The sequence below is a fragment of the Hippocampus zosterae genome, chromosome 10 (assembly GCF_025434085.1).
Source record: "Hippocampus zosterae strain Florida chromosome 10, ASM2543408v3, whole genome shotgun sequence".
NCBI lineage: Eukaryota > Metazoa > Chordata > Actinopteri > Syngnathiformes > Syngnathidae > Hippocampus > Hippocampus zosterae.
This window is the reverse complement of record NC_067460.1, coordinates 5,587,059-5,611,141: the sequence shown is the minus strand read 5'-3', so window position 1 is coordinate 5,611,141 and position 24,083 is coordinate 5,587,059. Positions and strand designations below refer to the sequence as shown.

General features: G+C 41.2%; 1 long non-coding RNA gene across 2 annotated transcripts; it reads left to right on the top strand.

Annotated features, from left to right (window-relative positions):
• Positions 1–796: 796 nt before the first annotated feature.
• LOC127609288 (uncharacterized) lies at positions 797–24,049 on the top strand. Of its 2 annotated transcripts, XR_007964508.1 has the most exons (4): positions 797–12,540; positions 12,790–16,296; positions 17,128–17,263; positions 22,194–24,049. It is a non-coding gene; the product is annotated as an uncharacterized LOC127609288 (long non-coding RNA). The 2 variants fall into 2 exon arrangements; XR_007964507.1 differs by having other exon boundaries at positions 797–16,296.
• The last annotated feature ends 34 nt before the right edge of the window (positions 24,050–24,083 follow it).

The following is a 24,083-nucleotide window of genomic DNA, read 5'->3' as shown; positions in this document are numbered from 1 at the left end:
TGGATTGACTGGCAATTTCTTTCTCCTTTTTCTCAAATACCCAGCATGAAGAAAAAAGTCCAACTCAAAGAGAAAATGTGAGTTGTGAGATTCTCAAAATGCTCTTTCATTTAAAAACGCTCCTGTTGATTTTGTGTCACATGTCCCAGATTTGTTTATTAAAAAAAAGATACACCGAACAAAGAAGGTGCTTTTTTTTTTTTTTATCGAGTAAACAGTTGCATTCATTCTTGCTGTCGGGAACAATTTTTCCTCTGTTCCTTTTCAACATTTTTCTCACGTACATCTTATTCCAGCGAAGCCACATGGCTCTTTAAATGCCACATAAACTTTTCAAGCAATAACTCACGCAACCACTCTCTTGTGGTCAGGAAAACAAGTTTGATATACGGTTTTATAAACATTTTTTCCCCCGACAATCCGTCACCCCGATGGACGTATGAATTCCTGTGCTCACAGCCCCAAACCCGTAGATCCGAACTTGTGTTAATTGCCACCACAAGCTTGTATCTACAGGTCTGCGTCTGTGTAGCTCCAACAACCCGACCATCATCACCTAAATAGTCACTACCACCTACCGAGAAACTATTTTGCGTGTATGTTATCTGTTTCAAAACGGGTCTCTTTATTTCTAGCTCATTGATAGTCTATATCCAGGTATCCACCTGCTGATCTACCATGTAATGTGTACCACGCAGGATTAGGCCATCACGAGCTTTGTTGTTTTGATGAGCGTTTCCATAGCAGAAAAACAATGATCAATAAGATGGGTACAAATAGTAGGGTTGTGAAAAATGTTTTTTTTAAATCCACAATTCCCTCAGCTGTAAAGACCCGCATCCGCTTGCTGCCAGGTTGAGGTAGTAGGTTGTATAGTTGAGAATTACACCGTAGGAGATAACTGTACAACCTTCTAGCTTTCCCTGAGGCATGCACGACACCGTACATAGCAGGACATTTATCAGCACAAATTGAAATGCACATGATAGAAAAACATGTCGGCGAAGCGGACACGATTGCAAGCATTTCAAGTCGCTTCCACTGCGCGGTAATATTTCACTATTGTGTTTTGCGAAGTGACGCAACATTTCGACTTGGAGCAAATGTGTTGTCATTTTGCTCTTTGTGGGATGTCAAACATTTTGACTCATGAAACAAAGGGAAGGCTTTTCATCCAAATAACGGGCGGGATCATGGAGGGGGAATTGGTGTACAGCCATTTTGAAGATCGTTCAGTTCCTGGAAAATAATTGACTCAATATGTAATGCTTTTTAAATTAGCACCAACACAGCTATCATTGATCACAAACAAAAATAATATTTTCAGACCACCCTCAACAAACACACAAACACACACAATTTTATTAAGAAATCATGTCAAACCACAACAAAACACACGTTCTTCATTTCCACTTCCAGTCTTTTTCCTTCATACCTACAATAGCCTTTAAAGATTATAAAACCTCTATTGTTTTAGCAACACAGAACATTGGAGACGTAATAAAGCCAAAGTGGCATTTGCCAGCTTTACTGCAACAGTCTTTGGTTGGCCTGAGTCAAGTCCAGTTGGTTAGAGGAGCAAAAGACTGACCCCTGTTGGTCAACACCGTCAAGCGTACAGTACAAGCGGTAGCTTGCATCAAATGTAAGCCTTTTCAAAAGCTTTTATCCCTTTCAGGGACAGTGGTTACTACAGTGGACAGCTTATCATGTTATTAGGTTACAGCATGAAAGGGTTAAAAGTGAAATCAACTGCTTTCCTTGAATCGGTGCTTATGTTGTTTGGTTGGAAAATAGTAACGGCATTGGATGTAAGAACATTTCTCGAATCTTTTTTGTGGGGAGTGGGGGGGCTGGTGGCGTTAAATGCACCTATTGTGAGACGGCGTGACTGTAATCATTTTTGTTACTGCATGTTTTGGTGTTCTTTTAAAAGTTTTTTTTGCACTGCAATTTGCCAGCAACTAGTCCAGGGTGTGGCCGGCTTATTGCCCCAAATCAGCTGGGTTAGGCTCGTGAGGATAAGTGAAAGAAAATGAATGGGTGGATGACTTTTCAGAGGATTTTCAGCAGGTTTGAAGTATTTATGATACAGTTCAATTCAGTGGTTTTTAACCTGGGTTCGATCGAACCCGAGGGGTTCGGTGAATCGGTCTCAGGGGTTCGACGGAGCCTCTGCCATGGAGGGTTACGACACACCCGACTCAACATGTAAATTAGTTATGACACGCCCACTTGGCCATCACTGGCTGCAGATGATCACATTGCATTGCTTGTCCAATCAGTGCTGCGGGAAATTTAGTTCGCTCAGTCGTCACCGTGTGACGGTCTGATAGTACGTCATACAATTTTTAAAAACCTATACTTATGCCATGTAATTTTATTTACTTTTATTTGTTTTTCATAAATGTGTTTTTTTGTCTTGAATTTGTAAAAAAAAACATTTTTGTTTTTCATTAATGAAGGTTTAGTGAATGTGCATATGAACTGGTTGGGTTCGGTACCGCTAACAAAGTTAAGAACCACTGGTTCAATTCCTTCCTTCTTCACCATTTATTTGTGTCAGGAACCATATTTGGCCAACTAACAAATACTTACAAAATAAATGTCGGTCTAACGACACGTGTTTAAATTCCACAACCCAAAAATGTCTTGGAATGTCTCTCTTAACTGCCTTCAGTATTCCAACTGAGTCTTGGATAAGGGGTAATTTCACTTCTTTTGCAATACAGTATCATTCATAATTCATGCTCAAGTCTCACTATTTTACTGTGTTACAACATTACAGTTGATGATTTCACGTCTCATTTTGACATGGAGGCTTTGACCAGTCAGAAAAGTTGCCTTTGGTCATCTTGTTCCCAGTTGCCATAGCCAATAGTCTGATGACCGTTGCGTCTGAAACATCTTTTAGATCGATTAATCGTGGCACATGTCGATCACTCACGGCCAACATTTTGTTGTTGTTGTTGTGGGTTTTTTTGACAGCTTCTCTGGCCCGGGCACCATTGCATTCATTGTACACAGTGTCCAGCCCACATGCTTGTGTTGTGGTGCAGTATATCAGACCTGTTATGTGCGTGTTTGCAGTCCTGCTGCTGTTTTGTCCAGTGTGTGGGATGTCGTGACAGAACTGGGTCTCCGCTGATGTGCTATTTGGCCTGCCCGACTGATCCTTTGCCATCAGCAGCAGATCACAAATGCTTAGTCGGGACTCAAATGAAATCAGTAAATCAATGGAAGCTCTCGTCTTCAGTTACCTGAACGCCGCTGATATCGTAATGTTTTTGTTGCTGCTTTTTTTTCGTGAGTTAACAGAAACTACAACAAGTAGGGATGAATCCTTTACATTTTGGTGCTTTAGTATAAAGGCAATCGCTTCTAAATGTGGAAGAGCTGCAGTGAGAAGCCTTTTCCAAGGTCCGACTATCAATAAAAGAGTCGAGGTGATGTGTTGCCTTACGTTATCCACTTCATGGAGACTCTGGAATTTTTATTTGATTTATTTCTTTATTTTTTGGGTCCAATAGCAAAAATAGAACATGGCGTTCTATATTCGCATTTCAATCTGTTGCAACCAAATGAAATCAAATCTTGCTAGTTGATAGCAGTGCAAATCATGTTGGAAGGGGTCTTAGAGAATAGATGCGATGCACTCAACACACACGAAAAAAAATCTTGCTTTGCAAATTAGTTCAACACATAAATAGTCAAATTTGAAATAGGAGAAATGAATGTTCTTGACCAATTTCTGGCATACGAAGAAGGTCATCTGGATCTCCTGTAATTCAGGTTGTCTTGTGCTCAAACACAGCAATTTAACATGTGTACGTACGTGTAATACCCAGTGTGTGTTTCGGTGTGCGTGTGTGCGTACAGGCATGTGTGACGCTTTGTCTGCTTGCTGCAGGCTCTTACCATCAAAGCAACTAATATTAGCATGTCACCCAAGACGCGCTCTATTTGGACACAAAGCGAGTGATAAATGTGGGGGAGCTGTCCTGTCTCACTCTTGCTCCATCTATCTCCGTGTGTGTGTGCGTGTGTGTGTTGTGTTGGCAAGCACACGCAAAAATGTGTCAGCAACCAGCGTGATTTTAAAACGGGTAACGTCAGTGATTTTTAGCACGAAAGTGAAGTGGACGTGGCATGGATCCAGATGCCATTTTCTGGTCTTAAATGCAGCTGCGCGAAGAAGACAGCGCCCTCCTTGGACCCGAGTCGGAGAGCCTTCGAGATGAGCTCGGATGCGGCCACACCCAGTCGGTCAGGCAGCCAAGCAGGCAGGACGGACGAGAAGAATAGAGAAAGGGCAGTGTGATGCCAAACACTTGTCTTCCTCACTTTGCGAGTCTCTCTTCGTCTCCCTCCATGGCTGATTTGAGGCTACAGTTGGTTGTATGTCACCACTCTCCCTTATTGCTCCAACTGTCCCTCCACCATCATCTCTCCTCTTTCTCTCCTTCCGCTCTTCATTTCTCTCTCTCGCTCTCTCTCTCCACACCAAAGCCTGGGGGAGCCAGTGGAGATTATATGTAGCCTCTATAAGCCAAAGCACATCATGTTGCAATGTTTCTGCGGCTCCATCTCGCTCATACGCTGTCGGCCTCTCCTTCGGTCTCTGAAGGGATAATGGGATTGATGTCGGCCCAAAGGAGAACGGAGGGAAAGAAATAAAGAAGGACAGAAATAAAGAAAGAAAGAAAGAAAGAAGGAAAGAAAGAAAGAATGAAATGTTTTTTTGCAGAAGAGAGTAGAGGATTTCTTTCAAGGGTGCATATCTGACAATGGCAAGGTGAAAAAAAAACCAAGCCAAGTTCCACCCCCTTCTCCTCCTCCCTCTTTCCTTACCTCTCTCCTTCACTCATCTAATAATGAAAGAAAGAGTGGGCCTCTCGCTGTAACTGATTACAGCTGTGGGGCAAATTAATGGATAATATTCCTTTCTTACTGTTTTTTTTTCATGTTTGTCCTTCTGCCAAGAAACGTTGAAGGGAGAAATTATGAAAAGGGGCTAACATTTTCAAGACAAATATAGTATGAGGGCGAAAAGAGGGAGGAGTTGTTTGGAGCCCCCCCCCCCCCCCCCCCCCGAGCCGCCGACCACCAACCCACCCCAGATCGTCTCTTCTCTCCATTTCTGATGAAAAAAAGAGAAGAAAAAAAACCAATGGCAGAAAATGGCGAGGAAGAGCGAAGCTTGACAAGCGATCTGTGCAATCCTGTTACTTGTGTGTATTGACGTGTGATCATATTTGACTGTGTCCAACCTGCCTGAGGCCTTCAAGTTCAGACACAAAATTAGTGTTGGCACCGATGCAAGGAAGGTAAACGAGTGTTTTTGTGCGTGCGTGTGTGTGTGTGTGTGTGCCCCTCCACCTCCCACCTCCACCGCATACTGGTATGCTTGACTGGCACTGTGCACCGGCTACGAGCGCTCATGCGGTTGCTCGATACTCGCTCATTTTGACTCCCCTTTTTTCCCCCCCAACGTCTGCCGCTTGTGTATCACTTCCACCTATTTTCCAGAAAGAGGAATTACATCCCTTCATCTCCCGCTCTCTCACTCCCTGCGAGTGAGCGAGAGAGAGGCACCAAAGCTAGAGAGGGAGGGAGAGAGAGTGTACACATGGTCCATTCCGGCTCGGTCTGGCGCCCATGTCATGCGTCTCGTTTTTGCCTCTGCCATCACTCCCCTTCGTTTTATCACGGCTGACTGTGAGCAGCCCGCTCGAAATGATGGCTCCGCTTTTGGTGACGTCGTTCTTATTCAAAGCAAACTTCTCTTGATACGAGCTGGAATCTCCTCAGTGCGCTGCTGTAACTTTAAATCTCAGCTCTCTCTCTTTGCCTGTTTTTCTTCTTCCTCCTCTGAGCAGGCGAGTGAGCTCGGAGACGAAAAAGCAGGAGGCTTCCGCTTCAGAAAAAAAGGTCAGTGACTACCAAACGCACTAGCCGCGTTCCCCACTTCCATCTCAGCTTCCCATCTGTTTCCTGTGCTTGAGACCACCGAGGTTGATGATGGCACCGTAGGGCACGGTGAATCTGGCTTGCCTGTGCTCAGCGCTTTGCTCAGGAAGCTTTGATGGAGCACTGAAAGGTTTCAAGCGCTGGTGGTGAACATGCCAGGCAGCTGCTCGGGTGTATTTTGGAGATTTGTGCGGTCCGAGTTCGGGTTCTGACTCTCGGGGATCATTGCGGGTTTCAGTCATCCACATCGCCGTGACTTAACATTGTCCGATGGCGGGGTTCTAGAATACGTACGAGATCTTTGGTATGCCGGATAGCGGCAGCAGACTCTTTACCTGATAGAGGGAAGGGCATTTTTAAAGTGTTGTATTGTTCAACTGAAGAGGGGGAGGGACAGAGAGGGAAAGTGTTCGCAGGGAGGAAGGGGTGGGGGGTGCAGTCAGGTCAATGTTGTGTCTGGCGGGCAGTTGCACTTGCTGTTGTATAGTATATGCTCCCAACGTATATACAGGGGCAGCAGAATTGGCGGTCAATGGAAAATGAAGAAACGTACACGCGTCAGCGTAATCGGCAAAGCCGCATGGCTTTTACTGGCAAAGAAGGCACGCGTGCGAGAGTCAGCGTCGCAAGGCCCCCTTCGTCCTCATTTGACTTCACAACAAGTTTCCGTTCGCTACCAAAAAGCGGGCGGAGAGCGGTAGGGTAGGAGGCTTTAGAGGACATGTGTCTCTCTCCGTCCCTGAGACCCTAACTTGTGACGTTGTGCTTTCATGTCCACGGGTTAGGCTCTCGGGATCTGAGAGGGGTCCGCGGTCGCCGCCATCACCGTCCCCGCCTCTCTCCAAACAATGCCGCTCGATCGCGACGGTCATTTTCCGAACGCTTCCCAGTTTGGTCCTCGTGCAAAAGGCGCAATCACCGCGGCTTTTGCTCTTATCAGGCTGCTGCACCTTGCGCCATCCTGCGAAACCGGAGCCAGATAGCAATTTAGTCGGCCATGCTGGGGTGTGCTCGTGCAGGCCCTTGGAGGTGCTTTGACATTCTCTCCATCCTTGGTGGTTTGCTCAGAGTGGGCTGCCATGTGGACAAGTTGGAATTGAAACAAGGGTTCTACGACTCCATTTGTTTGTTTGTTTGTTTTTTATTTCGTGGCAACTTGAATTGCTTTCCATTAACTCGTTTACTGTAGTTTGCCAAATTATGCAAAGGTGTCAAATTTAGTTGCATGAAATACATTGATTAATAATGAATTAATTGATTAATAAATCAATCAGAGGCGTGACGGTGACATTTACAAATTGTAATTCTTTAACTATGCAGGTGTTTGCTATTACAAAAGCAGAATTTGATGCACCTCAAACAGGCATTTTACACAAGTTGCTCCGCTGATCCTGATGAAGAAATACTTCACAGCTGGTTTAGCGAGAGGAGCATGTGAAACCTAACGACTGGGTTGCCATTGTTTCTGATTCCCGATTTGTGCAGCAGGCAGATGTGCGCGTTCACCTGGACGACTTGAGAGCAGCACAGAGTAATGTTGAGAGCGTGACCATGACTGCTCTGTACGTTATGTGCTTGACCTCAGCCAACCTTCTGCACCATTCAAGACCACAAAAATGAACTGACACACGCCCACTAGCATGGCGCCACCGTTTGCGTAGCATTTTTTTTTCGTTGACATTCACGCAGTATTTTTGTTCGACTCTCGTGTTCGATTTCTATTCAGAGCTGATTGACCACACCGCAGCTATTTTATCTCACTGGCAATAATATCAAGACAGTAATGTGATTAACTAAATGACCATTCAGTTTAGCTTGTCTTTGACTTTTTTTGTTTGGTTGACGTTTTGCAGCTCGATTTTGCAATCTGTGTCCAGATAATCATGTCCAGAGATGATTTTTATTTATTTTTTTGGCACGAGTATGGAACATAAGACTACAGCTGGCGCTTGAAATTCTTTTAACCATGAAAATTAATTTAGGCCTTTTCCAGTATTGCTTTTCAGTTTATTTGTCCTCATCTTTCTCCCTAAGGGGAAATTTTCTTGGCTAGGAAGGTGTACTCAGGCAAAACAGTAATATTTATATCCTTAATCTAATAAAACCCAATAGAAAAGCTGCCAGATTTGATTTCCATTCACTCGGTAAGAGATGCCTTTTCAGATTGCATTTAGTCCTGTCGTCCTGCTCCGACGCATTCCACTGCAAGCGATATTCGACACAGCTCCTCTACCGGAGTTGATGATTGCAGGTGTACCTAATGTTTTGGCCCGTGAGTGTATCCGATGCTCCAACATGAACACACTTCAAAGTGGAATTCCGAGAGAGATTTCTGTCCTGTTGTTAATTAACAAATATGGATTTTAACTTCAACCCCCACTGTGCTGATAATCTGCCGCTTTAGCAACTCTCTTATGTAATGCTTTTGAAAGCCTCATCTCTCCTTTTCCCACCGCCCCTCTGCTTCCAAATTGTATTTTTGTTTTTTTTTCTTCAGCTTTGTGCACAATTTTTTTTATATTTTTTTACCTGAAGCGACTTTAGGGTGTCGCTTGATAAGCTTGGATGGGTTTCAGGCTTGCTTCTCCATTGTTCTGCTCTTCCACACACACACTGTCTGTACGCTGTGTCCCCGTGGCAGAGTCAGGCAGGCAGACTGAGGGAGTAGCGGGCTTATACCCGCCACAATAAGCTGCTTTATCAACCCAACGTTATCCTTGATTGAATTTTTCACAAAAGGGATTCAAGCGTGTCATCTTCTCCTGATTGGATGGAAATAATGCCGTATGCACCTGGGAAGCTGATTTTATGATTTGATCGTGCATTTCAGACGGATTGACTTCAAACGTGACTAAAACAGTCCGAGGCAGTGCAGATCAACCTGCTATGATAATATTCGCAATTTCCCTTTGTATCCGGATTTGTATTCTGTTTGGGTATTTTAATGCGGTCTGCAGCATTCGCTACCTTTAAACGCTCATGAATTAAGACGAGAGCTACTCCTCTGCTGACACCTCACGTGATTATAATTTTAACTCCAAGTTTTTTTCCCCTTAATGGAGCATAATGGAGCACATTTGGCACATTCAATTTTGGTGCTCCACTGCTATTTAGATACGAGGCTTCGATCTGACTTGCAAGCTTAAACTTGAGCTACGAGTGCTGTATGTGGGCAGCTGACTCAACTTACTCCACAACAAGCAGATGTTTGCCTGAGGGAAACTGTAAATATTCTTCGAAAAAACAAGTTTAAAGCTCTTTATTGCCACCCGCACTTGAAGGTTACTGCCAAACTAAACATTAAAGAAAAGATTCTTATAAAGCCCTCTCTTTAAAGCAACCACACATACAGTACTGTTGCCTCCGCTACCTGATTGCTAACATTTAAAGGGAAACTCCATAGACACACAGAGCTGACAATTTTCATGTATATAGATAGCAGTTAAAGCAACATATATCCAAACACAAACATTCCTGACACACACATGGGCATACCACATAACAATCCTCACATGGATATATTCTTAATCCGTTGCAAAGAACAACTAATATTAGTGCTGCACTGATGGTCTGAAAGGAGTTGAGACATCTCAGTGAACAGTATACGTTGGTACCTCGACTTACAAAATAAATTCTGTAAGAAATTTGTTAACTAGAAAATTTTGTACGCAGAGACCCCATTTCAATGTAAATGCCCTAATCCGTTCCGAGCACCCCCAAAATTCAGACATGAATGTTTTCTGAGCAAATTTTGTAACAAATGCACGTTACAATTGGATTATTGCACAATATATGAGAGTTGTGCGCAATGTAAAAAACAAAGAATAAAGCATAAAAATGATGGTCATTTAACTTTTAACTGCGTCCTCACCGTTGTTTGCACTCTTTAGTTCATGTTCTCTCTCTCAGAACTGGTTTTTGCCTGGCATTTTGTCACAAACCGATCCAAGATTGTTTGCTTTTATCGGCTTTTAACAATCCTTTGAAAATGTCGAAGGCAGACATCAGCATGGTGAGGAATTGCCTAACTGATGAACAATTTTTCTGGGTGATTCACATTTACTTAAAACTATCGGAACGCCTCTTGGCCCGAGGGGTGAATGATGAGGACGTTGCATAGACACACATTTATCTCACATATACATACGGTAGAGGTCCTTCTTAGCCAGGAGGATGCTTGGTAGTAGCCAACGGCACAGCAGCTAGCTACAACTATGTTGCATTCAGGAAACTCCGAGCTGCGAGTCGCACCCCATACTTGATGTTTACCTTTCATAACTTGACATTTCTTTTATAACTAGAGGCAATATTTTCGTGTTGAGCCGCTTCGTAACTTGAAAATTTCGTATGAAGAGACATTCGTAAATGTAATGTATCCATTGTATCTGTCTATTTGTCTTATACTGCCCCAACGTGGCCAATGTGTGTAAACTAAAACCAGTTGAGCGAGTGAATGAGAATATTCTATGAAATTAAGTCATCACTGCATGCTTTTGCAAATGTTCTATTATACAGTGATAATGTAGAAATATATTTATTTTTTGGGGGGGTGGCCGCGGGGGGCAGGTGGCCTTCTCATTCACTTCAATAAGAAAAGATAATATGCGATGATTTTTGGGGGGTTATGGGCGTGGTCATGGAATGAATGAAACCTATATCTCATGGCGACAATCAATTTCATTTGTAGCTTTTCGATGCTGACAAGTTTATTAGTAGGTTGAGTGGGGAAAAGGGATTGGTTCTACTGCCTGGTAGGGCCTTCTTAGGAATGAGATGATGGTTCTTTAATAAAAATAATAATAATTATAATGATAGTTATATTCCAATAATTTGACTTTTTAAAATATATTTCGCTGTTTTATATTTTTAGGGACTCGGGGATGGTGAGGTTGGTTCCTTGCACTACATAGGGCTGGAAACAATGTGCATCATTGTCTCACGAGGATGTTATTTTTCGCTGGATTCATGCCATTATTATGGCTGGACATATACATGATCACATAATTATCACTGTTTCAACGCAAGACAGTTACTTAGCCTGATATTAGTCCTTTTAGAACGGATCTTTGTTCAAACGACACGTTAGAAGGTACCCGTCCATGACCAGCAGGTGTACGAGTGGAGGCGATGAGTTAGTCACTGCTATTCAGTGAAATGATTATGTTGGATTGCACTTGAACTTGAATAGGGGAAGCGACACGTGGAGTGCGGCTTTTATGAATGTCGATATCGCAATATGTGTGCGTGGTACTAGTAATATGTGTGCGCTATTGCTCTTTGTGTCAACTTTACGGTCACCATGCTGCAGTTTCTTTTCTTTTTTTTTTAGCCACACCCTTTGTACTTAGTGCGTCGTCTCTTCCGCAGACAAGAAGGAAAGGCGCTCTGTCATGAATAAGTAGCTCGCATTGTTGGACTTTTTGACTTGGCTTTAAAGGGTAGCGGTGCCCCCTTTGTTTGTGTGAATCGAAGAGGTCTCCTGTTCACCGTCCCTTACATGCGCATTGGCTGGAGCAGCAAGATGGCGTTTGGATGCCAATGTTTGCTTATGGAAAACTAGTATTAAGGGTTTCATTGTCTACTGTTGTTGTTGTTTTTTTTTTTTCATATTCAAGATAAGCATTTAAATAAATCAAACCTACCATGCAACAGGATTGCGGGGTTAGCCTGAAATTTTATGATGGAATTCGCTGCTACAGTATGAAGTTTGTTCTTGTGTTTATATAGGGCAATAAAAAAGTAGTGAAAATGGATCATGAGCGACTAGATCGTGCTAGCAGATTATTCGGGCTGCGCTCGCCTCATTTGTTCAAGCGTAGAGAGATTACAACAACAAAATAGACTCACACATGTGAATGTCCCTCGGCTCCTGAGCAGTTGCCGAGGGTCCGTGGTGTTGCCCTTCACATGGTGTTGGGTTTAATTTAATCATCGTGTCGGAAAATTGCTGTGTTCACAGAAACATCGGTCAAAAGGCGAAAAGAAATTGCGGATGATTAATAGCGTTTGGGCTGGGTGAGTACGGAGATGTCATCAGCCTTGGCTGAGTCTCTCTCCACAAAGACATTATATGAACGGTGTTTCATGTGGCTTCTTTTATTGTAACTGCTCTGGCCTTTATTTGAAGGACACATCAGCGGAGTATTTGAAAATGATGATTGGAAGCAATAATGTCGTGTCTGATTCGAGGCATTTTGAAAAACAAAAAGCAACTGATTGTTTTCCTTGTGGTCATTTCATTTTCATCTCCCTTCAAGTATTTTGCCGTAAAATGTGAGTTTTGAAAATATTGATCATCCGACCACTCATGTATTGTGAGTGTGTCTTTATGGCACTTTGCTGTCACATTTAAGCAAGATTCAAGTATTGCAAGTCCACCACTTTTAAAGTGCCCCCTGGTTTTGGGTTTCATGTATGTTTCCTATCACCTCCAGGTGGGGACGTCATGCTGGACTCCCTCTGTTTCTGCATCAAATGAAACAGTTGCTGTTTTTTGTTTTTGTTTTTTCCAGGAGCAAAATAAACATTTATAGCAAGTTACCTAATTGAAGAAAGATGACACAAACTACTGTTATTCGACGTACTTGGCGTCAGAGACAATGATATATGTTTTAACAGCCGTCACTTTATGGAGTGGATGTCTATTTTAATGTTGTTATTTTGAAGCAAGCCCATCATATCTTTCATGTCTGCAGATGAACCCTTTCAGAGACATCGGTTACTACAGTGGATAATTTATCGTGTTATCAGGTTACATGGTGCATGAGAGGGTTAATGCTCTTCTTGTCAAACGATAGTCATGTGTTGGTAAAGTTCCAGATTGTTTTTGGCAACAGTACACACAGGAGAATACACTGACTATAATTATGGAAAAGTTAAAAAACAAAACACTATAATTAAATTAAATTATTGAAAACCTGGGCTCACCCCCACTCACTCAATTTTTTTCAGATTTATATTTATTTAAATACTTTTGTCTTCTAGTTTCTCCCTTTCACAATTTTGCTGCTGTAAATTGGGAATTTCTCCATTGAGAGACAAATAAAGGTTTTCTTATCTTAGTGATGAATATTAATGGTGGATAAAGAGTGTTGTGTGGTATAGATAAATGAAACCAAGGTGAATAATATTTCAGAACTTTTCCACCATTGATGGAATCTATTACCATGACAACTCGATTGAAAATGAAAAAAAAAAAACTTTTTGAAAAGGCAAGTAAAAATGAACAACTGAGATAATACAGTTGAACATGTTTCATATCCTAGGATAAATATTAACGTCAAAAGGATCTACTTTACTTTTACGGCACCATAAATTTTTTTCCAAAATGTGTTTGGGACAAATTGTTACGATCCAATGAAACCGAGGTTGAACTTTTTGACTATCATTCCAAAAAGTATATTTGGTGCAAATAACACTGCTCACCACCAAAAGAATGTTTTGACCGACAGTGACGCATGATGGTCTTTCGTATTCGACAAAGTTGAAGGAATTATGAACAGCTCCAAATACCAAGAAGTGGTAGCACAAAACCATCAGGCTCGTGCCCGATAGCAATGAACAATTGTCAGGAAAAGCCTACTAGAACATCCGAACTTATATGGAGTTAATCAGGGACACTTAAATGGTGGACGGTGTGTCCCGATTTTGAACACAACCACATACCAGTTTTTAAACAGTGTTTACACTGGTGAACTTATTTTTACTTCCGATCCACGTCAAAAGTTACAGTTGTCATGGTGTTACACCTACGTTTATAGGAAGTAAAATAAACATTTGAGTTTTTAGTTTTTCTTGAGAGGTTTTTGCAAATGTGACCCAATTAGATCAAAACAAACTAGGCTGCAACATTAGCAAGGAGTTGGCCAAGTGATTTTTCTGATGGGAGCCTGAACATGTTAAAATGACCTCTGCAAATCATCACAAATGTAAAAAAACAGAATCAGAATGCGTCTCTTAATTTGGTTGTTAACTTCCCTTTAATTTGGCATGTTTTCCATTTGAGTTTAGTGGTCAAATCAAATTCTGCCTGTTTATCACAGAAAACGGTCAAGGTGAATTCAGGTATTTCTCAACCCCACCCCCCACCCCCTTCCCCACACACTGATGTGCCATTTGAATTATTTATAGAATCTCTGGATCTATTTATACACCCTTTGAGTGTCTAGCAGCTCTGACAAGATTGCGTTTTAAACTTCAATTCAACTCTTTGTTAAAGCATGCTTCATTGGCTCCAGAGTTGTCACGGGGAACTTTTTTGATAAGAGAGGGGTTATTAATGTCACTAAATATAGCAACAAAAATCACTAAACTGCCAACACTAAGACAATATTCCACACAATCATTTGATTGAGTTCCTCTTTTATTTGATCAGGGCTCTCATTGCTTCCCTTGAGCAGACCGACTTGAGTAGTGGATGTGCAAAATTGAAGCTAGCGGCCTAACAAACTTTTTGGTTTTATTTTCAGGTCAAAATACAAACCTCGATGCTCTTGTGATGCTTAGCAAATGTATGGTACAAACGGTCCTGTCTCCACATTTACAACCTAAACACAGAGCACACGGAATGCTGCTAACTAGATATTCCTGATCCTAATTTTCGGTTAAATTAAGACAGGAGTCCTTGTTGTTGAGAGATGTTGCGAATGAATGTCTTTTTCTGCTGTCCATTTATTCTCAACCCATTTCTCTCCAATGCCTCACTTTGACCTACCTCGTCTGCACTTCTTCTCAACAACAACATTAAATAGCCGATTGAGTGGTTCCATATTTGCAACATTTTAAAGTGCACTTAAAAAATAAAATGTCCATTATGTGAAAGAAATGTTTATGTGATTACTGTCATTTGCCTCCAAAACGTTTTAAATGTGGTGGGAAATATTTTCCCTAGTTTTTAACAAAAATTATGTTCATGTTCATTTTTTGTCTCTTGCTGTCGCCATCCATCCATCGCCTGCGTGCAACGCCAGTAAAACCATGTTGAGATTTGGCACACACACGCACACACACATACACGCAAGAGCTCGGCAGGCAAATGTAGGCCAAAAGCCATCTGAGGATGGGGCTCAGTGAAAGAGGGAGCAAGACAGGCGACAAGAAGACTATTCGAGAATGACATTCATCTGGGAGATGGTAGAGGCAGTTAAGACTTTTATACTTGTACTAATATGATACACTATATAATCGTAACGCTATTTGGTACAGGATCAAGCCCCAGAAAGGATGAACTGGAAAAGAAGCAAATACAAAAATTGGGGGGAGCAGTTTTTATTAGGGTCAGCTTGTCCATCGATTTGTTGAACATGCTACTTGAGGTTCCATTAGGGTCCAGGAGGTTGCATTGACACCACAATGACTGAGATGGATAGAAAAATTACCTTTCTGTCTTTTGTCCACATTATCACACGTTTTTGCTCCTGATCTCTTAGGCCAGTGGCATGCTTATGACTGGTGAGGCACTGACTCCTCTGGCATTAGAAATAAAAATATCAACCCAATATATAAGATTAGACTATACTTTACTTTAAAAATGCAAATGATTAGATATTTTATTCAGATTTGTTCTATTGTATTCAGTGTTTATTAACGTTTGTTTGGTTTTTTTACCTCTTTTAATACACTTCTAAAGGGGCACCATTAGTTGCACGAAGCACATCAAGACGGTCCTGGATTTCTTGCCATGTTCGCTGTAGCATAGCCTCATCAATTGTGGCAATGGCATCAGTAATTCTTTGCTTTAGGTCAGCAACGTCCCTTATCTTTTTTCGACACACGATATCTTTAACATAGCCCCATAGAAAGAAAAAGAAGTCCAGGGGAGTGATATCTTGTGAACGTGGCGGACAAGGAATTGGCCCATCCCTCCCAATCCACCGGTCTGGAAATGTTTGATTGAGGAACCCACGAACATGCAGCCCCCAAGGTAGTGTCGGTGCACTACCTTGCTAAAAAATGATAGTTGGTTGAAGGTCAGTCAGTTGTGGTGCCACATATTCAGTTCAAAGGTCAAGGTCAACATTTGCAGAAATTAATGTCTCATTGAAGAAAAATTTACCAATTATCCGATTGCACATGATCCTACACCACACATTCACCTTTGGGCAGTGTGATTAAAAAAACTTTAACACCGAATACAATAGAAAAAAAAATCTGAATAAAATATCTAAACAATTGCATTTTTTAATACATTTTTGAAATAGTAAAGAGACTTTATGGACACCCTGTATTTTAAATTTGCCCTTTACTGACACCTACCTCATCCATCCATCCCTCTTGACGAGGGTCACGGGTGTGCTGGAGCCTAAGCATCATCGGGCAGTACGCGAGGTACACCCTCAAGCCAGCCAATCGCAGGGCACACACCGACAACAACAACTAACACTCACAATCACACTTCGAGATGAGGAGAACATGCAAACTCTACACAGGAGTTTGATTGGGAATCGAACTCCGGACCTCTGCACTGTGAGGCGGACGTGCGAACTAGTCGACCAGCGTGCCGCCAACTCCGTTACAATCAAAATAGATTTTTTAAAAATATTTGTTTCTAAAGCTAAACTATGCTTTAATCAATTTCACTCTGTCCAAAACATGGAAGCATGAAAGACAAAAGAATGTCTAAATTCATGTGAAGTAACATTGTTGATGTGTTTTTTTTAAATAAAAAATAAAGTTGGTCGTACCTTTGTAAGCTTATGTTATATTATTAATTATCATGTTATGTTTGAGCATCATATTATTTCATGTTAAGCATACCTAAATTATATTCTGTTGTTTAATAATTGCTTAAACGTTTTTTTGTATGTTGATAGGTTCTGATTGGCTGTTAAAGTAAGAGAAGCAGGAAGTGATTTTAGTTACGGGGGTTGTGTTCTCGGACGTGCTGCAGTGCAGACGTTTTTTTTTTCTTTTTGTCCTTTTATTAAACTGCATTAAAGGATTCCATCTCTCCAACTGTCATTCGCAAAGAAGAGCCATCCACTGAAAAACAACAAACCCCTCAAATTACACCTTTATAAATTGAATGTTATGAAAGCCCCGATTATAAAATGACTCACTTGTCTGGTATCTTAACTGCATGTCCTATGCTTCAAACAAAGCCATCCATATCATGATCATGATTGATCATGACGCGATCAATTTATTTGAGCCTCACAGTTATCTCCATACAAGTGATTGGAAGAGGACGAGCCGAGCTCTGAGACAGTGCTACCAAATCGCTATGGAAAGAGCGGCACGCTTCTTCGACGCATTGCACCAGTGGACTGCACTGCCATCTGTCGTCAACGGGAAGGTACTCCACCATGCACTCAGTCACTTTTCTCGCTGATCCGAAAGACGAAATTTGTCACACCCACTTATTACATATTTCTCAACAGAATGTTGAACGTCACCTATGTGCAGTACATGCATGACAATAGCAGCGGCGATATAAAGACCAAAAGCGAGCGATGTCTCTTGCGTGAGGGCATGTGCCATGAACTGCCTCCGTCGACTGTCCCCTCGTAGCTTGAGCCAAACAGCTGCTCTTCGATCCTCATCCAAGTATTTCAACGAGAAATATGCAAATTCAGCAAAGACCAAGTGACACCTAATGGGGAAGGAAAGCTTTGTACAAAAGCACAGTATTTTAATAAATCTTTTGTACTTTCATTTCTCAAGAATGAAAGAATGAAGACATGAAAAGTCTCACCAAAATAACCACGCCACAGTAACGTTGATAGATTGCGTATGTGGATATCTACGAAATTGAAGAATATGGTTCAATCAAAATGTTTCAACTATTTAAAAAAATGCAAGATGGCTGGAAATGTTGGAGAATAGTCACATATGGCCACCTCTGTTCTTTAATCTTGCCTTGTGATATATTTATGTTACATTTTAGCCACTTTTTCGCTGACATTGAGTTAGTTACAATTTATTTATTAAGATTTTGTATTCACATAACATTGAGTAATTGGTCCAAAAATAAATGAAACACTCATTCATTAGTCAAAAGAATTCTTTTATTCTACATTAAACACTGTTGTATTATTATTTTTTTAAAGACTGGTGAATTACGTGGATTCTGATTAATAAAATTAAAAGTGTGATTTTCCATCCCTCCATTTTCTAAACTGCTTTATACTCACGAGGGTTGCGGGCGTGCTGGAGCCTATCCCAGCTGACTTTGGGCAGTAGGTGGGTGACACAATTGTGAATTTTAGTTTTAGAATAAAGGGGTTTTTTTGTATTTCAAACGTTTTACCCAATTTGTTGTCCTCATCTACAAATGACTTGGGCCATTTTAAAAATCCATTGCAGTCCTTAAGCGCTCAAATTTGCCCGCTCCAAATTCTGACTATTTCACACCTTTCGCCCTGACATTCCCTAAAATTCACTTCTGTTCACAATCATATCATGTATACATATATATCTGTTCACAATCAAGGGCGGCACGGTGGTCGGCTAGTTAGCGCGTCGGTCTCACAGTGTACAGGTGCAAGGTTCCATTCCAGCTTTGGCCTTCCTGTGTAGAGTAATGATGAAAGATGCATGACAGGTTAATGGAACACTCTAAATTGTCCGCAGGTACGAGTGTGAGCGTGAATGTTGGTCTATGCGTGCCCTGCGATTGGCTGGCAACCAGTTCGGGGTGTAGCTCAAAGACAGCTGGGATAGGCTCCAGCACACCCGCGACCCTTGAATTGGAGTAGATTGAGTAAGCATCCAACTTTCTGACGAATCTACTGTATTCCAACTACAGGTGAACCCCTCTGACACGTCTGCTGCTATTGTTTTGATCTCAAACCTGGATTGGAATGAGAAATAAATGCTCTTGAACTCTGTCGCTGATCTGCAGGTAATGAAAGAAGCTTGTGCTTACTGGTACTCCAGCCTTGGTGTGTCTTTCTCTACGAAGGTCTTTCCTCTTTTGTTGAATGCGCACAGTCAGAGTTAACATCTCGCAAGGTTGTAGAATGTGAAAAATCCGGATGCATTCTTGTAGCCTGACGTCGGCATTAGTTTAATGCTTTTGAATCATGTGCAAGCAAAAATCAAATACTTTTTTTGTGTACCTTCATACGAAGATATTCTGTTGAACAACTTGGAGAAATGACCAATTCTACGTTGAAAATGAACTCGGAATCAGAATCATCTTTATTGGCCAAGTATGTAGAACACCCAAGGAATTTGTCTCCGGTAGTACAGGCTAAACGTGTATCAATGACAAGCAACTACGATAAACAAGGACATGACAAATAAATATGGAAATTCCGTAACGTAAGAGTACCATTGTGCGGTCGTACCGCCCAATCACAGCTGAATGGTGAGCAATGACCGTCATTTACGCAGCATTACTTTAGAGGCGTGGCTGACACCAACAAACGATCAGCATTTTCTTCCCAAAATAAATAAACTGACTTGTGCGGCGTTCAAATAATGCCCACTCACGTGTAAGAATACACAAACAAAAGAATGTGTGCAAATAGAGTGAAATAATTGTATCGACCTAGTTTATTTAACTTGCATTTCCAATAAAAATGATTCAACGCTGGAATGTGTAGATTGCTTGGTTGTTGTATCGTAAAAAAAAATATATATTTTTTTTTTTTACTGAAACCATTGACCTTCCGGTTGAGCAGACGAAAGTTGTTCTTTTGGAAGTATACAGTCAATGACAGTAGTACACCATGAGTTATGGAAACATGAGGTAAGGAACCTGGAGACGTAATCTCATATTATGGACAGCAAGGGACTTGGTTATACCTGATTTACAAGACCAAAACATTTATGCACAATACTCGTGATTCTTTTGAATTGCATTAGCAATACTGAAAGGGGTCCGCGGGATTGCAATTAGATTATTTTTTCAAAGTCGGTCAGCCCTACTTTAATACTAAACCAAATTCAGGGATTGTGATTGTGCATTTGAACATGGAACACTCCCTTTACGTCGAAACACTTCTGAGGTTGTACGAATCCAAATGTGACCACAATATGTGAGAACCATATGTCACACACCGTTTGATGCTGGATACCTTCAGTGTCGTAGGCAAACACTCTACACACACCAAAAGGATGGACCTGACGTGCTTTTCTATTTGTATGCTTCTTTGCGCAATGTTGCTGATTTGGGGTTATGTGTGAACTTATTCTCTTGGAGAGTGTCCTCCCTCGGTGACCTGGAAAATGTATCATGTGACCATTCCAAACAGATAAAAATCCTTGCTGACACCCCCCGCCCCCCTCTCTCTCACTGTCCTGGCAGTACCAGCATGGCAGCACACTGCTACATTTTCCACTTTGGTTTGCTCTGCTAACAATAAACAATGTTATCTTTTCATTGTATCTGTTGTCGAGGTTTCTCCCTATGAGCCTGGTCAAATAATGTATGAATAAAAGAAGGTTTGTTCATTTGACCAAGAACCAGCCTCACTGTGAATGTATCACACCCAAAAATGCATGTAAACGAAATAAGAATCACAAGCAACAATACAGATGGAAACACAAGGCAACTGAATGTGACATTGAATTCAGCTGGTCTGGAGTGTGTTTTTGGACTTTTTTTTTTGGGTAGGAATGAGTTATGGAGTGCTTTGGCATAGGTGATTGATAGACTATGGTGCCATCTGGATGAATTTACAAATTTCTATGGTATCACTGTTGTAGGATCTGAACGCCAACGTAAATCAAGAGCGCCATGCTGTATATTTAATGATTTAGGATTACCATCTATATTTAGATATGCTGTCACTCGAGTTTTTAATGTGTTGTTGAGTCAGATGCATGTCTGTTTAAGGGGCAGTCACAATGACAGATTTTATTTTCAATAAAAGGAGCAAAAACATCACCAGAGATTTTTCATGGGCGTGGCAAGAGTGACAAAACATCACACCGAGAGGTGGCCACGGCCGTCCATGTATGCATGCGTGCATCATTCTTTATCATACCATCCACAGTCAGGTGTCATGAAATAAAATAAGTATTTTGGGTTTCCTTTTAGAGACACCAACAATTTACTAACTCACAATAGGAGCGGCATGGCTCGGGCGGTAGCGTGACCGCCTCCCAACCTGAAGTTTCCAGGTTTATTCTTCAACTTAAAAACAAATAAACAAATACTTTTGAAAGGCAACACAGTTGTTCATTGGTTAGCGCCTCGACCTTACAGTGCAGAGGTCGTGGGTACGAGTCCGCCTCCGTCCTTTCTGTGTGGAGTTTACATGTTCTCCTCATGCCGGTGTGGGTTTTCTCCCTGCTACTCCGGTTTCCTCCCACAATCCAAAAACATGCATCACAACTTGATGGAACACTCTAAATTGTCCCTAGGTGTGTGTGTGAGAGTGAATGGTTGTTCGTCTGTGTGTGTGGTCTGTGATTGGCTGGCAACCGGTTCAGGGTGTTCCCCCGCCTCCTGCCCAAAGACAGCTGAGACCTTTGTGAGGATAAGTGGATTTGAAAATGGATATACAGTGGTACCTCTACCCTGTCTACTGCTCGAGGACAACCGAGATAGGTTCCATCGTGCCTGCGATGCTCGTGAGGATAAGCGGATTAGAAAATGGATGGATGAATAATACTCAAATTTTACTCAAAATCTCTCCTTGCAAAATGTACTTAAAATTTGTGAGTGATTTTTTTTTTTAGGTACCTGAATGAATATTCTACTCTTACATTTTACTCTGTCTAGAGAGAGACAAATCTCATATTTTTAGAGTAAAATGTACTCCATGAAATTAACTGTAGTGTCTTCTTCTATCTCATGCATTGGCACACGAGCTCTAGGAAAATCAGAGTGATCAGTTGTAACCGACAGGCAACACTTTTTTTGCATTCTGCGACCATTGACTCATTCCTTTTAAATCATATCTAAAAAGGACAATGTCACAAATATTAGGTTTGTTCCTGATTGAGATGGGCAACATTGATATGTGTGTACATTATTTTATTTCATGAAGCTATGACTGTGGTTGCTATGATAAACAGTGACTTTTCTGCCATGATTTTTGCTTGCTATGGAGGAAAAGTAATGATTTAGCTTGACGTTGATCAAAACAATCAATTGTTCTTTACTTTAAAAAAAAGACAGTTTTAAAGTTTGCCTTTAGATCAATTGTACATTTCTTCACTAAATATGCTGTTAATATTTTTTTAAAACCTTTAGCACAGTATCAGGTTGTCTAAGAATACTGCATCCATGTGAAAATGGCATAAAAGACAACAACATTCTTTTCCCCTAGGTGTGGGAGTGGCCAGAGAGGCACAAGGGGTGATCATGGCCCCCACGTAGCTCCGTCCCCGATAAGGAGGTTGCCGAATTCCATCCTGATGATCTTTTTTGGTTTTTCTTTTGTTTGAATTGCCATAACACATCTGAACTATGCCATTTGGGAGCAAAAATGTAAATTGTCTGTGTTGAACCACAAAGTGTAAATCCAGCCTAAGACTGAAAGTAATGCAGTTTGTTTAAAAGTGAAAATGTAAACTTTGATATCAGCTATGCCTTACGGTTCTCATGTAGAGTGAGAAGTAGCGTTTATTGTTATTAGTCGTCTGAGTTTTGACCTCACTGGCTCCTTCCTTCCTTAAGTTTACACAGCGGTTTGCATATAATAGCCTCTAGTTGCCATAGAAACAAGATGTTAGTACTGTTTTCCTTCTCTCTGCAGGAAAAAGACAGTTGAATGTGAACTCTGCGCCCTCGTTTCATTTCATCTCTCCTCACAGTCACCTCCAGATCCTCTTTTCCTCATCGCCTGACACCCTGTTTTCATTTTTCCTTTTCTTATACCCTCGGCCGCCTTACTTCCCCGAGTTTAATCCGCGCTCGCTGAGCTGCTGATTGCTGCGCATGCACGGCAAGGGGTCACTATGAGTTTATGCTTGTATTTACAGTGCTTGTTGCTGTCAGATCTGGAAAATGTGGTTTGGTCGAAACACAATTATCGAATGACAACTGAGGCCCGCTTCCTTCACACCCTGCTCACGTACCATCAGAAGTGCCTCGATTCACATGTCCATGCTATTATTATATGGTCGGCACCGCCATCCACGACGGCCTGAGAGCCTTCTTGTCACTAAAGTTTTAGGAGAAACTTTGATGGTTCTCTTCAGCAGCACATAATGTATCATCAAAGCTGGGATTAAACATTTTTTTTTCTTCTTCTGTCTTTTATTCATGGTCTAGGCTGTCGGAAGAGTTGAGCTGGAAGATTTAAGCTTATTAGCTCAAAGAACAGGGGAAGGGAGTTTTGAACTGATGTATGGCAAACTTCAAAGATGGCTTAATCGCTGTACACATGCCCTATACAGGCTATTTATACTGAGAAGAAATGTTTCTTCCAAAAGACTTCCTCTTGCCACCCTAAAGCAGCCCCGGTTATTATTGTTGCGAGTATGTCTAGAGAGACGAGACTTGCCCGCTAATGTTAATTTGACAACAGGACCTTCCTTCGTCACAATCTTTGCCACATGCTGTCAATATCAATTAGATCTGCTTTTATTCAGATTTTTTGGTCACACAAAGGTCGCTCGTATAATATGGCTCCGATATCTTAACGTGTTAACTGTGAAAAGGGATATTGGTGACTTGCCCCTTTATTGCTTTTGATTAATTGATTGTCCCCAAATGGAAAAAAAAGGTTGAAAAAAACCTCACAAAAACTTTACAGGTTTTGCAATGTCCTGATGCATCAAGCGTATTTTATATATATATATATATATATATATATATATATATATATATATATATATATATATATATATATATGCATACACACACACACACACAGGGTCAGGCAAAATGATCTGATATATTTGTAGGTTAAATAAAAGGCAAAGAAAGTAAAGAAACCAAAAAAGTGTTTTTATTTTCAAAAAGTACATGTAATGCCATTCTGTTTCACTATGTTTTAAAAATAGTTACTAACCCATAACAAGATCGGGTTTCGAGCTGGTACGGGATCATGTCTACCAATATTGAAGTGCAAACAGAACGCTCATTGTGTTGCAGTTACAGATTTGTTTGTTTTGATAAACGTTTCCGCAATGAAAGCGCCGCCAATCCAATTCATGGCAGCAACTGAAAAAGAAACAATGGCATTGTAAAGAAACAAAGCAAAAAGGAATTA